General features: G+C 37.6%; 1 protein-coding gene across 4 annotated transcripts in view; it reads right to left on the minus strand.

The window, feature by feature from the left end:
* LOC119533935 (limbic system associated membrane protein) overlaps nucleotides 1-17357 on the minus strand; it is an 878762-nt gene that overhangs the window by 237004 nt on the left and 624401 nt on the right. The gene's annotated exons all lie outside the window — the stretch shown is intronic.

Consider the following 17357-nt stretch of genomic DNA (forward strand, 5'->3'; position numbering starts at 1 on the left):
CTTGAACCTCACTATTTGCAGTTTCTGTATTTGTGAATTTACCCACTTGCTAAAATTTATTTGTAACCCCCAAGTTAATACTTGCAGTGCTTTTGCCATTGTTTGTGGCCATGTGTAGAGCAGCAAAAAATTTGAGTCACCCCCGGTGAGTGTTCCCAGCAGAAGTTAAATGAGGCGCATTGCCTTATTTCAGCTCTCATGTTATAAACACGTGTCCTTTTTGCAGTATACTTAGTGCCATGTTGTTTGCATGTTTGTATTTTTTGTTGGCAATTTCACTGTTTAAAATGGCTCTCAAGCATAACCTCAAAGTGCTGCCTAGTGTGCTCCAGTGCAAGAAGGCTGTGATGTGCTGTATGGAAAAAAGATGCATTTTATATAAGCTTCTTTTAGGCATGAGTCATAGTGCTGTTGGCCATGGGTTTGATGTTAATGGATTGACAATATGTATTAAATAGGGTGTCTTTAAACAGAAACACACATAAAACAAGGTTATGTATTGATTGGTGGATGAAAATGTTGTGACCAGAGTCTTGCCAGAACCTAGCCCTGTATTTGCCATAGAAGCAATGGTTCATTCAATATTTGTTAATTCAGTGTTTGTGGTGATTTTACAGAGCCTAAACTACCACAAAAAATGATAATTGACTGTATTACTATTACTCCTCTTCCTATTCCTACTCCTATTTAATGATACCAAATTTTAATCAAGCATGTACTATATGCAAGACTCTGTTGTCGGGTACTTTATAAGTATTAGCTCAATAATCCTTCATAACAAGAAAATAAATTCCTATGAGGTAGGTTCTAGTAATATTCCCATTTTTAGGAGTGGGACACTGAGGTGTAGAGGTAGCAAGGTGAGGGGTAGAACTTGAATTTGAATCCAGACAGACTCCAGGTCACATGCTCTTAGCACCACTTGAATAAAACGTTATCCTCACAATACCACGTGGCTGAACATGAAAAATTACTTTTTGGTGATGTGAGAAATGAGTCTCCAAGAGCCAGCTGTGATGCTTTCCAGCTTCCTTCATTAGTGTTCAGGGTGGCAACATTAGATCCCACATTGGTGAGCTTAAATTTCATCATAGAAGTTACGTGCTGATTACAAATAGTAGGGTTTATAGTTTGACTGTGGTTTTCCTTTTTGTTGCTGTTGTTTGTTGGTTTGTTTAAACTCTTGATGACTTATGCTATCCTTGAGAAAGTATGTACCTTGAGAAGGGAAGAAGACAAGACAGCATGAAAGAGTTCAATAACAAAAGAAATTTTTTTTTTCCTCCCTCAAAACAGGACTGTTTTCTGCTTTTCTAAACACAGAGGCAACTGCCTGATAGCCACGCAATCCCTGCAGATCCCAGTTAGGAGACACTGATGGTACCTGGACAACTTACTGGTTCACAGTGTCATAGGAGGCTGTGGAGGATGACCCTTATGACCTCAGAATTTCTTTCGCTTCCAGGTAGGAACCAGTGATTCCAAATAAAACCAAATGACAGAAAGAGATTGTAATTGATTCCAATTATTTAGCAATTTCTATTTATAGAGTATCTATTCCTCCTTGTTTTCTATTAGGGTTAAGAATCATTTTCTCATATGTACATATTGACTTGCAATATATTCTCTCAGTCTTTTACAATGAAAACTTGCAAAGTCATACCCACTTTTTAGGGAGGAACATGAGGCACTGAGAGGGATAATGACTTGTCAAGGATGATCTCATCAAGAAATATGGCTTGGCTTAGAATTCAGAGCTCCTGAATGTCCAATTGCCCTATTATTCAAGATTCACAATTTTTAATTCTGAGCTGAGTAAATCCATATCCTAAACATTTCCAAAAATCTACAATAAAATATAAATCAATGACGGCATTCAAGAACAAGATTCAGACATCTTAAGTGCCTTCCTCAGAGATCTAAAACCTGCAACATAGAGCTATATAATAATTTAAAAAGGTCATATTATTCAAGTTGTGGTCATCTCTGAATTTCAAAATGGGACATAGTGTATGGAGAATAAATAAAGATGTGTTCCAATTTTTAAAATGGTGGAGGAAGAGAAACTCCATATGCTTAATGCAAAAACATGCAAATTTACAAAACAGAAAAAACCTCTAAAGGTCAATCTCCCAGAGAATGATTATCTACGATAAAATTTACTTATATTACTTCACTTTCATAAGAGGAATACATACTAAGGATTTGTACATGGTGTGACTGTTGATTTTATGTGTCAACTTGGCTAGGTTATGGTGTCTAGTTGTTTGGTCCAACACCTTCATAGACGTTGCTATGGAGATATTTTGTAGCTAGGACGAGCATCTATAGTCAGTTGTCTTTAAGTAAAGGAGATTACCTTCCATAACGTGGGTGGGCCTCATCCAATCAGTTGGAGACCTTAAATGCAAAGAACTGGTGATTTTAAGATAAGAAGGGCTTCCTCCTCAAGGAATCCGAAACACTCCTAAAGTGTTTAACTTAACTTCTTTCTGAGTTTCCAGCCTAAGACATTCAGACTCAAAACTTCAGTATCATCCTAATCAGAATTTCCAGCCCTATGGAACACAGAATTATCCATCCCTAAACTTGTGTGAATCAATTCCTTATGATAAATCTCTTAACGTGTATACACTCAGATTAACCCCAAGACCAAAGAATACGCCTGGCACAGGGTTACCTATGAGTTTAATTAGATACTTGCAGAACAGGAGACGATTTTTCCAGATGGTGGTGCTGGCAGGGGGAAGTCAGCATTCTTTTATTTCGCAGAGAGAAATGAGTGCAGGGGGTGGGGGGGTGGTCTTATAAAGGTTTGTAACAATGGAGTTTCTTGCAAGATTTGGTTACAACAAGGTCTGCTGAGATTTGGTTACTGACAGCGATTAGGAGAGAAGTTTTAATGCTTCCCCCCCCTGGGGGCAGGGGGCCCATTTCCTGGTCATGCAGGCAGCTGTGTGTATCTCATAATGGAGGAGAGGTGGGGCCCTGGGCCCTGGGTCCTCATATCCTGTTAGTTCTATTTCTCTGAAGAGCCCTGAATGATGCACATAGCAAGTAAATTAAGCTACTTGTTCAATGTCACATAGAGAACAACAGACTTGGGAATAAAATCTAGAATAATTGTCTCTGCTGTGCTATGTTCTGGCCACCAAACCATACTGTCTCTACTAATTAAGGACAATATACCCAGATTGTGACAAACAATTAGCAATATAACCACACTGATATTGTATCTCCCTTTCCTCTGGGTCCCTTTTAATGGGTCTCACTCCAACATTTATCATCCCACTTTATTGTACCCTATACCAGCTTCTTCCCACAAACATTTATATATGATTTAGTCTCTCTACTCTAGGAAGAAATCCCTCCCCAAATCTTAGTTTTCAACCTGTTGAAAATCTCTTGAAGGAATTTTTCCATACCACATCCTTATTCCACCATAACAATCTCCAGTGCAATTTGGCTTTTCCCTTTGATCTCAAAAGAAACTGCTCTCATGAAGCTCACCGATGAGTATATTATCTCTAGGTTCAATGACAATTTTTGTTATTATCCTATCTTTCTCTGAAGTATTTGACCCTGTTGACCACAACCTCTTTCTTCCAGTTCTTTCTTGGTTTCTAGGACAACAAAATCAAATGCTTTCCCCCTCATCCCTCTAGCAAGCTTTTCCAGTTTAACTTTTGGGCTCATCTTGCCCTGTTCCTTAATTATCTGTATTTCTTAGGGTTATATCGCTGTCTTTTATTCATCCCAATCCACACATTCATTGTGAGTGATCTTGTCCACTCTCTAACTTCAGAAGCTATTCTATGTTATGGATGTCTCCCAAATCAAAGTCTCCAACCCAGATTTTTCTTACGATATTCCTACTCGCATTTCCAATTGACATCTGCACTGAAATGCCCCACAGATACCTGAGACTCAACATGTTCAGATTGGAAGTCATTATCTTCCTTCCCACACACACACAAAAAACTTTTAGCCTTATGTTCACTCTCTTAGTAAACGGTGTCATCATGCAAACAGTTGACCAAGCCCAAACAAACAAACACAGAAAACAAAACAGAACAAAAAATACCAAAAACAAAGCAAGGCATCTCCTTTGACTGCTCTCTCTCCTTCGCTGTACCACATATACAATTGCCCCTTAAATTCTGTGGCTTATACCTTTTAAAAATCTCTCAGATTCATTAATTACCCCAAATGCCTATTCCCACTAGCCTTGTTTCAACTATCAACTTTTTTTTTTTCCCTGAATTACTGCAAAAGCATTAGAACCAGTTTCTTTGCCTCTAGCCTTCCTCTCAAGCTCCTGACCACTCATTCACCACACTGCAATCAGAATTTTGTTCCTAAATTGCAAATGTAAGTATAGTATCTGCTGATTAATCTCATTGCTCGCCAAATAAAATCCAAACTTCTTAGTGGAATATTCTTCCTTCAACTGTTCATATGGTTAATCCCTTCCCCCTCTTCAAGTTTCAACTTCTGTCCTCTCACTTTTCCCAAGAAAATTTCCTGCCTCTGCATTCTCTCCCCTCAATTCCAGATACCACATTATTGGGTGAAGTGCCTCCCCTGTTTTCTCACATTGTGCTCTGCATTTCCTCATCATGGCACTGAAATTGTAACATGATTACTGACCTGTGTTTTTCACTAAACTGTAAGAGGTAGGAGGTGGGTGCTTTGTTTTCTCTACTGCTGAATCCAACAAACCATGGTAGGTGCTCTTAGTGTTTGGAAAAAAAAAATACTGCAAATTCTATCTTACCTCCTGCCCCAATTCTTTCCTTAGCTCAAGGAAAGCATTTCATTGAATTTTAGTCAGAAAGGAACAAACATTTATTTTGAATCCAGTAAAATATGGCTTTTATTAATATATTTTTAGCTATCCCTCTAGTCATCCATTTCACTATCAACTTCTTTCTCTCTTAATGGAAAAAAATTACCATGGGGCAAGGAATTGTTTTTCCATTTCAGAAACAGGAAGCAAGAGAAAGTTAGTGCCTACCTTCCTTAATTATTGGTTTTTCTGAGTTTTAACTTACCTTTTCCTTTTCTATGAGGAGTAATTTAAATATATTTATATTTTTTAGACTAATAAAATATTTATATGTTCTTTTTATTAGTCTAATGATTTAATAGTTTCTCCCTAGTTTCCTGTAGCAATTCATGGAGTTTCTATTAGACCACCTTAATAACATAACATCAAGGAGACAATTCGGGTTTTTGTTTTTTTTTTTCCCATTAACTAGTACAGTCTTTGTAAAAATTCTGGGAAATAGAGATATTATTATTATTATTATTATTATTACCATTTTTCAGGTGTGGATGTAGGGGACAAAATGGGTAAAAGCCACTTAGCTAACGAATAAGAGATCTAGGACAAAAAAACTACAGTTTGTAGATTTCCCAAATTTCACACTTTCCTCGACACCACATTTAGCTCGGCAAAAGTAGTGCTATATAACATATTCCTTTTAATTCTCAGTAAGGATGACTAAATAGGTAATACTGTTTAGCATGATAATCTTATTTGCATCAGCAATCAGAAGTTATTTTTCCAAATCATTGTAATATTGATTTATGCTCAATTCTTGGGTCATGATAGTACTCTGAAGATATTCTTTTTCTTTCTGGTCTATTCCCTAGCAATTCCTTATTCACAAGATATTAGTGTGATTTATTATGTTTTCCTAAAAGTAATGCTGTGAACCATTTATTTGAGGTTTTCAACCTATTCAGTTTTCGTGATCACTCTAATTTATCTGGATTATTTTGTTTTTCTTAGCAATTCATAAGTGCTTCTTATGCAGTAAGGAATCGACCTATTGCTGTTATGTTTTTTTGCAGTTTCCCCAATGTCTTCCTTGCCTCTTAATTTTGTTTCTGATTATTTTTGTTTGGGAGAAATTTTAAATTTCTTTGTAGTTATATCTATTGATTGTTCTTTTGTGATTTCTTCTATTGCTTTTGTGCATAGAAGGTCCTTTCCAAACATAAGATCAGTTGACTATCTCTCTTTCTTCTTATTCTTTTTAATGGTTTGTTTCATTTTTTAGATATTGAACTCTTTAAATAAACTGGAATTTATTTATGGTGTGAGAGACAACCAGGGTTTGTTTTCCATAAAGTTTTAGCCAATTTTCTCAGTATCATTTGTTGAATAATATAAAATGCATACTGTAATTATTTTTTTAATTCAATTTTATTGAGATATATTCACATACCATGCAGTCATACAAAGTGTACTATTCAATTGTTCACAGTACCATTATATAGTTGTGCATTCATCACCAAAATTAATTTTTGAACATTTTCATTACCACACACACAAAAATAATAAGAATAAAAATTAAAGTGAAAAAGAAAAGTGCTATTTTTTTTTTTGCCCCCATTTTTCTACTCATCCATGCATACACTGGACAAAGAAGAGTGTGGTCCATACGGCTTTCCCAATCATATTGTCATCCCTTATAAGCTACATTTTTATACAATCGTCTTCAAGGGTTCTGGGTTGTAGTTTGATAGTTTCAGGTATTTATTGCTAGCTATTGCTATTCATTAGAACCTAAAAATATACCATAATATTTGGCTTTCAGAAGCCAAATAGTTTTACCCTATAAAAAATTACCAACTTGGCCAGCCCAATATTTCTGAGAAACATGCAAATATAAATGTCACTTACCATGCCAAGTAAGTTTACCAAAATATTTTGAAAATCTAAGTCTTTAATCTTTTGGACACCATACTATTAACACGTGCTACCAGTTTCTAAATTAATTACTCATTAGAGAAATACCTCCTAAATTGTTGTTTGAAAAACATAATTTATATACCCTCTTTTCAAACCTTAGTGAAATTCATTATTCGTAGGAATCTTCAAGTTTTCAATTGACAAAACAAAATAAAACATTTAAAAATGAATATGCCATGTTTAAAAGTTCTGTTAAAATCTGAATCATCAAATAGGTAATGTTATTTCATTGGAATACACACCAATTACATGTTAAAGAAATGTACATTTTCCTGTTCAATACAAATTGGTGGTTTCTAAAATAATGCTGAAATGTAGGTGGACTTGGTTACAGAGATTCCTTTGGCCTTGAAATAAACCAGCCTTTGGTAAAATATGGCACAAACTGGCTCTGCCACACATGCTTTTATTTTCCTGCCTGATTCTTGGTAATCTCTTTACCCATACCCTTGATCAGATCTCCGGGGTCTGCCCTGACTTTTGTGGATCCAAACATGCCTGTACATGTTTGTATGTAACACTAGGTTCCAATGCCTCTGTCTTCTCTTTTGTATAAGAGCAAGATCCGCTACGTGTGACAAAAATGTGGCAAAGCAAGAACGTGAATGGAGTGGCCATTTATTGTTTTACTTGCACAGACACTATACTCCCTTCTGCTTTTGGGGAAACCACCTCTTACCCACTGCCATTTGTTTGCTGGTACTGTCAATCAAGTGCTCCATTCTTTCTTAACTGGGGAGTGGTTCATGACCTAAGCTGGGCCAATCAGATTCTCGCTCATTGGAACTTATTTTTGTAAAGAATGGCCCTCCTTTGGTAGACTGTGTTAATGGTCCCAATTCTCTACCCCTCCATTTATCCACATACTTGCCATGTCAGTCTCCTCCCACAGTGAGTGGGGCACAATTTTTCATCAGTGGACCATGTTATTTTCTTTAGTCTATAGGATATTAGCATAGGTAATACAAGCAGAATCTACAGAAGTCTTGCACCATTGGGTCCAATAGCTCTTGGGCCACTGACATGGCCCTGACAAGATGCCCAGCAGAGTCTCTGCTTCCCAGGAGGATGGCAGACATGTGGAGAAGATAGGATTGCCAGATAAAATAAGGACCCCCAGTTATATCTGAATTTCAGATAAAAAGCAGGTGATTTTTTTTTAGTATAATTTGGTCCCAAATATTGTATGAGACATAATTAATCTGGCACCCCCAGGAGTAGAGCTGCCCCAACAAAGACCATCCTTGATCAGCTGACTTGCAGACTTGTAAGAAACAAAGAATAATTATTGTTTTATTCCCCTGAATTTTGGAGTGATTTATTCAGCAGCAATAGGTAGCTGATACATACTCCAGGGCAATTGACTGGAGGGGTAATTATTTTTCACTAGTTTCTGAAACCTGGATACCTAGAGATGTATGGCTTCTGTCCTTTCCAAGGCAAAGTTATTCTGCTTTTCCTTTGATTCTGTGAGCTACTCCACATCCTTCCGAAAAAAAAAAAAAAAAATCTCTACTTTTTACATAAAATTAGTTGAGTTTTGTTGCTTAAATCAAAGAATCCTAATTGTTGCATATTGGGAAGCAATCATAATAAGGGAAAAGTTTGAAGAAGGTCCTTCTTAAAGAGGTAAATGGCTGTACTCTCTGCCTAAGGACTCTTCTGAGTTTCCACGTGATCAGCTTAGTTGGAGGTTTAGCACTGGATCTAATTGGTCTACACAGTGCTTTAAAATAACCCCAGGTCAGCAAGACCATCTAATTCTAGTTGGGTGTATTTTCATGCTTTTATCCTTGGTCCCTAACTGACCAATCAACAGAAGGAAACTTCTCAATTCCAGAGTAGGGGAGAAAAGTGGTCGGTTGTCTCATTTCCCTAACCGCAAATAATTGGCAGTTATTTTTTGTATCAGTTCAAAATGCATTCCTAGTGGTACAAATGAGCAACAAATTGGTCTCATTTGCTCTTTTGAAGTTGGAATAAGTTGTATGTGTTAATGTGGGGGTGGGAAGAGTTTAAAAACACTGCTGATTTCCTAATTTCTAACCTTTAGTTGGTATGACTTGAGAAGCTTAAGACCTACCTCTTGCCATATTTAACAGGCTGTGGAACTGCACAGCCTGTCTAATAAGAACTTTGGGTTTAGAAACCTATAGGATGCTTCCTGAGCAGCATTTATCATTAATAAACATGATCCAAAGATTCAATAATAAGACAAAAATATTTAATATAACACATAAATTCCATCTTGTAGAACATCAAACATCCACCCAACCTGGCATTTTGCTTTTGCAAATTCCACTGAAGCATGTTTTGTTGTATGGTGTTACAGTTTCCAGGATGGATGATGGCATTGGAAAATGAAGCACAGTGTACTGGATTGAGAGCCAGAGATTTCAATCCTACCATGCCACTAACTCACAATGTGGCTAAATATTCTCTTATATTTGCTTTTCAATCCCTATCATCAGGCACATTGCAAGTGCTTAAAATTTTTTGAATGGATGAATGAATGATTGAATGAATGACAAAGTATTTAAATCTCTCGGAGTCTCAGTTTCCTCATCTGGCAGTTGGCATCTTTTACAGGGTTATTAGAAGTACTATAGGATTGTTATAGTAAGATAATGTACATGAACTTGTTGTCTAAATTGTAAGAGGTTTTATGAGAGTTGCTACTTATTACATGCTAAAACTAGCTGATAAAGCAGTGTTGGCTTAATTCCTCCCAAGGTAATATAATACAATAGTTCATGCAATTCTATGACTAATAGCATTCTAGTTGTATTTTTGCAGACACTATTATTGCTAAAAGGTGTAGGTAATTATTACAATTCATAATTAATCATTAATATTGACATTGACAATAAATCACTCCAAAGACATGTATTGAGTTCTTATCTAGTAATGGAGCAGAGCTATGCCAATATGCTCAGCCCTTTAGTCAATGTCTAGACATTTTATACCTTACAATAAAAAGTGACACAAGATGTGAACGTGTACAACCACCAATGAAATGTTTCACCAAAATTTTTATAAGTTTAATTCTTGTAATCTTAAGAAAAAGCTCTCCAAATAAAATCGTGTCACCAGTACATAACTTGTTATTTAAGTCTCAGTAAAAGAGAGGTCTAATTTTATTTGCTGTCTTTGTAGAAAACAGGTATTGTCACGTGCTTTGCAGCTGCAATTTGAAGCCTCAGACCTTGCAATAGAATGGAATGACTAGTAGGGGTAATTTCTTTTACAATAGTACTAGTTCCCACTCCTATTAAGATCCATTTATAAAGCAGGAAACACCAGCATCTGAAGTAAGTACATGAAAAGTTACATTCTATGGGAACATGATACCTTTTAGAAACAAATTTCATCAGCAAGTGGGGAAAATATGTCAACTATAGATCCTCTGAGAAAGTGACTTGAAAATAAGGATAGGAGAAACTCATAATAAGTATCAATCTATTCACATTTCTTGCTGAAACTATTACAAATAGTCCATTTTTATATGCGTTAAATGATGGGCAGAATAACGGAAGAAAGGAGTGCTCATATGCTAGCAATTTAGAAGAAAAGACAAAACACATATATAAAACAAAGCAATACCACATGCCAGAAGTGTGGCAGTGTGGTAAAGTCAGAGAAACTGAAAAGGGGGAAACTCATATAAATGACATATTAAAACAATGTGGGGTCAAAAAAAGTCATCATCTGTTAATCAAACAGGAGTAGTTTTGAACTGTACATGTTTTAAAATGGGACAAGTCCATAAACAAACCCAGTGCCTGAAGCCTCACTAACCATAGTCCTCTGAAATTAGCTGGCATTTTACCCTGTTGGCCAAAGGTATACTCTGGTTAAGATTTACATTTTTGGGCCTTTAAGCCCTACATTCTCACATTCTCAAGTGGCACCATGAGTCGCTGCCACTGCCACAGGAAGTCAGATTTATACCCAAAACATTCCTTAGAGACCCATCCAGACAGTAGCTACCATCAAAAGGGAAAGTTAATTTGTGTCAGACCCAAGCATGGTATCTATGGGAACATAAAATGCTATATATATCTCACTTATACTCTACTCTGCAAGGTTTTGTTCCCTTAATGGTGGTAGATGTGTGGCTTGGATATCTATATCTGACTAAGACTCCCTTAGTCTACTTAAAAAGAAGGTATGTTGAATGGAATTTTTCCATACTTATTAAATCTTCAGAATTAACTGGAATCTAAATGTGTGGGTTGGTTCAGAAAGAGGGTACATCTCCCAGGCACCGGCATGCACATTCGTGACCAGTTAAGGGAGTCCATTATTGCCGCTTCAGCAATAGGCACACTCTGCGGGATGTCAAAAGCTGTTCCCGTGTACGGGTCATTGCCTTGCTAAACAAGAGCGAATGGAATCATCCCGACTCTGCTCACTGAGGCTGCAGTTTCTCAGCAAGTCAGCAGCTTCTCCAAAATCTCCTATTCCCAGATCCTTATTCCAGCTGTTTGGATATTTGTGTTTGCTAACCTGGGAAAGTATCCAGATGCTGGTTTAACCAATAGGTAGAAGGAATCCTCTTTACCTAGGCAAAATATCTTCTCATTTCTGGTACTTACAGAATAATCTTTAGATACTGTTCAACCACAGCAGATGGTTTTGTTATTTGGCAGAAATGGGGGTATCAAGCAGAGGGAAGCTCAAAAATATCCGGCTACCTTGGGTAGATGGCAAATAGCAACTGGGTGAATTCCAAGGTCTGAGAAGTGGCTCCAAGGGTTTACCAGAGATAAAAGAAGTGCTTCTTTTTCCTCTTTGAACTCTAAAAGATATATTTTTTCTGAGTTAAAAAGAATTGTTTGGTGCCATTCTTAGAGAGTAGATGAAAATGCATACTGCATTGCTGGCATATGCTAAAAACCCACTCTTTATTCCATTAAGAAGCCTATAAGATTTAGTCCTAAATGATGACATATCTTTAAAAGTTACATACTACTCCATGAGAAACCAAAAGATCTTTTCCCTGTCTTCCATTAGTATTGTCAAGAAATTTTGTTTTTGAATGTGAGGAAAACATTGCCTGTACCCTATGGATGATCTTTAGCTATTAAGTGAACATTATAAAGTACAAGTCCTTATATCAGAAGCAGGGAGGATTTTTAAATCAGAGAGAAAGGAACTAAAAGTGAGTAGAAAATAGAGGTATAAAGCATTCAAAGACCAATCTGTGGCCTATTACGCTTAATGATAATACAAACTAACAGCATTTATATTGAGAGCCTACAACATGCAATGGCCCTGTGCTAGGCACAGGGCAGAGGTGAGGCTGGGATGATACAATGACAATTATGACCTAGACTCAGCCAGTTTTTAATTTTTCAAAGTGCCAGTAGGAGGTTATCGTGAAAATAATAAGAATAGTTTCTAGAACATTTTCAAAATGGCTTACTGTTCATCTCATTTCCTCATTTCATTTTGGCAATCAGAAGTATATAGTGATGACTATGGAGCTTGTAACAAACCCTTAAACTTAATGATTTCATGCCCACATTACTAGCCTAAATTCTATTTTTTAGTTGCTTAAGGCACACAGTGTTCTTTGCATGTAGAGAAGGAAGTAGATTCTAATAGAAACCAACTAGGGTGAACTGAAGCATGACTAGAATACAATGGAAATAATAAAAGTTGTTTCCTGCCACTGCTCAAGGGCCCAGAAGATAGAATATTTAGATAAAGAAAAAGATTGACAGAAGGCTTTTAGAATTTCTTTCTTTGCCTTGCCCCTGTTCAAAGCTTACCATGAACCATCGCAAACTGTTTTATCAAGCACAGGTAAAAGAGAAAGAATACTTATAACAATTCTAAATAGGTTTGAAAACTCCAGAGAAGTCAGTAAGATTGTGGAAGGGTGCATGGGGAAAAAGTAAAAATAAAACCTTCTAAATGATAAATGTAAGTTTGAGTTCTCTTTCATACCTTGCTTGCCCTCTGTCGAGGGGCTAATGAATGATAGTTGACTATCAGAAGAAAATACAAGCATGAAGAAAAGTGAGAAGACATGATGATAATGGTGGTGTTGATGATGATAATACTAATGTCTTACAAAGTATGGCATTATACAAGTTTACAAAACCCTGACAGATGCCCTGTCTTATTTGATCCATACCATATCCATGTTAATATCCAGACAGGGGTTATTACCCAACATACTGTCTGGAAAGCTGAGGATCAGTGAGGTTCATTCTCTTGGCCATGGTCACAAAAATGAAAGTGAGACACTGTAGTTAAAAACCAGCTCTTCTGGTTATGCCAAGAGGACCCAAGGAAGGCCTTGCTATTTCACGGACTAGATTATTTTCCCCTGAGATGTGTGATGCTGCCACATTGATTGAATTAACTAGCTGCCAAGATAACCAGGGCACAACTAGAGACTAAAAAAAAAAAAAAAAAAAGTCTGGGTAGGTGGACAGTTATGCTGAGAACAGTGATGGAAAAAACACTGACTGCACAGAGGTGGTGGGAGTTTGGCTAACTGAAGTTAGTTTTTCTCTGCATTATTCAGTTCCAACAGGATATGGTTAAGAATTTGGTTTTCTGCTTTTGAAGTAGTTTTTTTTTAAAATAATGTTAATAATATTAATATCTGAAATTTGAGAAGGTTTAGCAATTTCACATTGGAAACTAGAGCCATCCTCACTGGCCTTATTTACTGCCTGCCTTCAATTTGGCCAAAGCAAAATGAAATTCCTCTACTTTTTCCTTCTCCTTCTTAAAACTCAACAGGGGCCTGATGGTGGTGGCAAGAAGGAATATTTCATCTCTGCTTCCACAAATGAATCTTGAATGGGGCGAGTCCCTCATTAATCTCAAACTAAATATGAAGTTAGACAAGGAGGGACCTCGAGTCCCACTGGTTTGTTCAGAGCTGTAGCCACGTGATGGGGAAAATGTCAGAGATTTCAGTTCTCCTCTGCACCCTGCTGTGATGTTCTATTCAAGCCTCATGTCCTAAAGAAACAAACACTGCCTATCAAAATCTCCCCCACCTGGCTCCCAGTCTCACCCATAAACATGCACAACACCTGTGTTTAGGAGCGCCGATCAATTCTCGCAAAAAGTACTCTCAGTAAAATGAGGAGAGACCTGAGCACTCTAGCCAATGATTTCTGAGGTAGCCACGACCCTTCGTGACTGTTTGCATCCATCTCACGATGCAGGCGCTTATACAACACGATATGTCCACTGACCCTTCCTCCCACCCAATAATGATTTTAACTGTGAGTGAAATGCTGTGTTCGTATAGAGAAAAACTGAAAGCTGGAAAAATAGGTCTGCTTGGGGTGGTGGGAAGGTAATGCAGGTGTCCAGGAGAATGGATCAGAATCAGCAGTGCTTCTAGGAGGGGAGCAAGGAGGTATTTCTCTTGCTTTGTTTCCATCAACTCTATAGTTGGTATTGCCCTGTGCTATGGATTAAATTGTGTCCCTCAAAAAGATATGTTAATGTCCTAAACCTCAGTACCTCAGAATGTGATCTTATTATAGGGTCATTACAGATGGAATTAGGAAAGTTAAAATGAGGTGTCCTGATCAGAAAGGGAGAAGAGACACAGTCATGGGGGAAGAGGCCATGTGAGAACGGAGAAGGCAGAGATTGGGTTTTACCACGAGCTAAGCAATGCCAAGGATTGTCAGTCATCTCCAGAAGCCAGGAGAGAAGCATGAACACACTCTTCTCTACTGACTTCAGAGGGAACAGGGCCCTTCGGACCCCTTAATTTCAGATGGCTAGCCTCCAGAACTGTGAGACAATACATTTTTGTTGTTTTAAGCCATCCAGTTTGTAGTGCTTTGTTTTCGCTGCCCTAGGAAACTACAGCAGGTTGCTCGCAGGGTAGTAGTTTGTCTATTGGGCCTAGAAATCTTTATAGAAACTGTAGTCCATGGGCCTTAGGGGAGGAAAGTGAGCAGTCTCTGTCCATTCCCTACATCTCACAAGCCCATGAGTCAGGTTGCAGAGCAGGAACTGGGAAGAGTTCTTCATGGTGGTCATGCAGTTTGAGATCTTCTTTATACCAGAACTCAAGTGACTGGAGGGCATCTGACATGATGGCTCCATTGTTCTCCGTAAGCCACAGACTGCACAAGGAAGTGACACGTGCTGTAGCAGTGGGTGGGATTCTTGTGTTTTTATCAAACAGCTCCACAGGCACTGAGAACCAGGGCTATTGGCCACCACGAGTGTTCTTGGTTCTCAGTCCACATCTCTCCCTTTTCCATCAGTGGAGAAAGGTCCCACTGCCCCTTCTGTATGTTACTCTATCTTTCTTCCCTCTGGTCATGGGCAAGTCAGTTAAACCTCATCTGGAAAGTGCCTTGACCCTGGGAGACTTTGGCCATTGAGAATATTTAATGCCCTTCTCTGTCACCCCTGCACGAAAGCAGAATGCCTGCCCAGATGTGGCTTCTCATTAGTTGAACATTAAGGGAGTGAATGAATAACTTACAGAATGTTCAATTCCATGAATAAAATTACACAGGAATGATTAGGACTTGGGGCCATTTGTGATTACTTTGCTCTCTTAGCCTTTTGTTAAGCTTCTTCCATTAATTACACAGACATCCCATTTCTCCAGACAGCAAAATATCTGAAATCCAAACTAGAAAATTTTAACTATTTGCCTTTGTTTTGATGAGTAGAGACTGCATGAGAGAACATAACATCAGCCTCTTTCTAAACCACGTAAATGAAAGTTTAAGTAAAAAAGAAAATCTCCCCTAAACAACAGATTCAACTACCTATGTGTATATACATATATATGTATGTTTATGTGTGTATGTGTGTATGTATGTGTATGTATATATATGTATAATATATAACCAAAGATATATTCAAAAATTCTTCCCTTGTTTAACTTTTCATGATGCTCCACTCATTAGACTCTGCCTTATGCTGGCCCCTCTGATCACTTTGGGAGTCAGATCAGGTTTCGGCTATAAACCAGCTGGTGCTATCCATTTAAAAGAAAACAGCTATGTAAGTGAGCAAGATTCTAATCACTAAGTCTAATTACAAAGTAGAGTAAATTATTATAAATGTTTAAAAAGGTGTCTTAAAACACTGTAAAGAAGAAAAATTATCAACCAAACAGAAATATGCTATGCTGGTAGTTGATACCATCGCTTGGGATTAGGAAATTCACGTGTAAATGTCTTATGGTATGGCTATTTCTGACACATGAATCCAGCATTCTCACACTAAAGACTTTTTAACCTTTCTCATTTAATCAGATGCTAAACTGCTTGATTCAAAGTACACCTTAGTTTATAGGTCCTAATGGGAGTAATGGGAACACTTCATTTATACTAGACTGAAGGGAACTTCAAATGGCTCCACTAAAATTCTAACAATTAGTCAAGGGAAAGAAAATGGGGTGGGAAAATTAAAGTGTGCCACTTTATATAGATGTGTGTATTTCCCAAATGCCCATTTATCCTCTTCTATTTAACAACCTTCCTTGAAATATTTCAAATGCCTTACATTCTCCAAATCACAATGCAAAACCAAAGACAAACACATTAACATTTAATCCTTGGTTTCCAAGCTAGCTGTCTGCACAGATATTTCTTACATTAGTTGTATTTCTAGCTCTTTCAGGGCACCATGGATCTGGTACTTTGGTCTAGGTGCTCCCTTGATGGATGAATGTGTGTGCTCATAATGGTCAGAGCTCTTCAAAATGCTATTCCCGATTTACTATCTATTATGACCCTTGGAGACTATGGAAGAGGCTGTTAGTACTCACAAAGCATCTTTGTGCTTCTCTAAATTTTCCAACGATTTGCAGTTAGTTTGGGACCATATAACTGGGCTCTGGCCAATGAAACATTGGGGAAAATGAGGTTAGCCATGCCCATACTAGCTCTTAAAAACTGTGTGTCATTCTAGCTCTTTCCTACATTGTCATGGCAGCCGATGGGGCCACTGATACAATTGGTACAGGAACAGGTAGCAGGGGGCTGCCTGACCTGGATTTGACTGCATGACAAGAAATAAGCCCTGTGAGTTCAGAAATGTCTACTATGGCAGCTAACATCAATTACCCTGACCAAATGATCAAATTTTTATTTAGAAGGGTACTGGGCTGATATTTGAAAACTAGATACTATGTTCTTTCCATGATTATGACCGTTCAATGTCTCCTCCATTCAATGAAGACTTTGGTGTGATTGTTACTAATGACTACGCAATTAATCTTCCTCTTTATTCATCCATTTTTTTTTTTTCTGACCAATTGGCATCTTCTGTCTAATATTGGTCATTGTGCCTAAGAGGTACAGGAAACTTTTTCTGCTCCACCACTATCAAAGCCAAAGTGCAGACTCAATGGAAATTTGTGCCTTAATTCTATGTCTCACTTTTGTCTTTGTCACCTATTAGAAGTTAACTACCTGCATGCCTACCTCTGCTCATACACCTTTGGTGTTGAGAACCGGGGAGTGCCTGCTTCTAGACCCCTGATATCTGTAAGTCACATGCCTGGGAATTTGGCATTCTCAACTTTGAATTTTGTAATTATATGTAAGATGCAGAGTGCAAAAGCAAATGCTCTGTA

This window comes from Choloepus didactylus, chromosome 1, assembly GCF_015220235.1.
Source record: "Choloepus didactylus isolate mChoDid1 chromosome 1, mChoDid1.pri, whole genome shotgun sequence".
NCBI classification, from domain to species: Eukaryota; Metazoa; Chordata; class Mammalia; order Pilosa; family Megalonychidae; genus Choloepus; species Choloepus didactylus.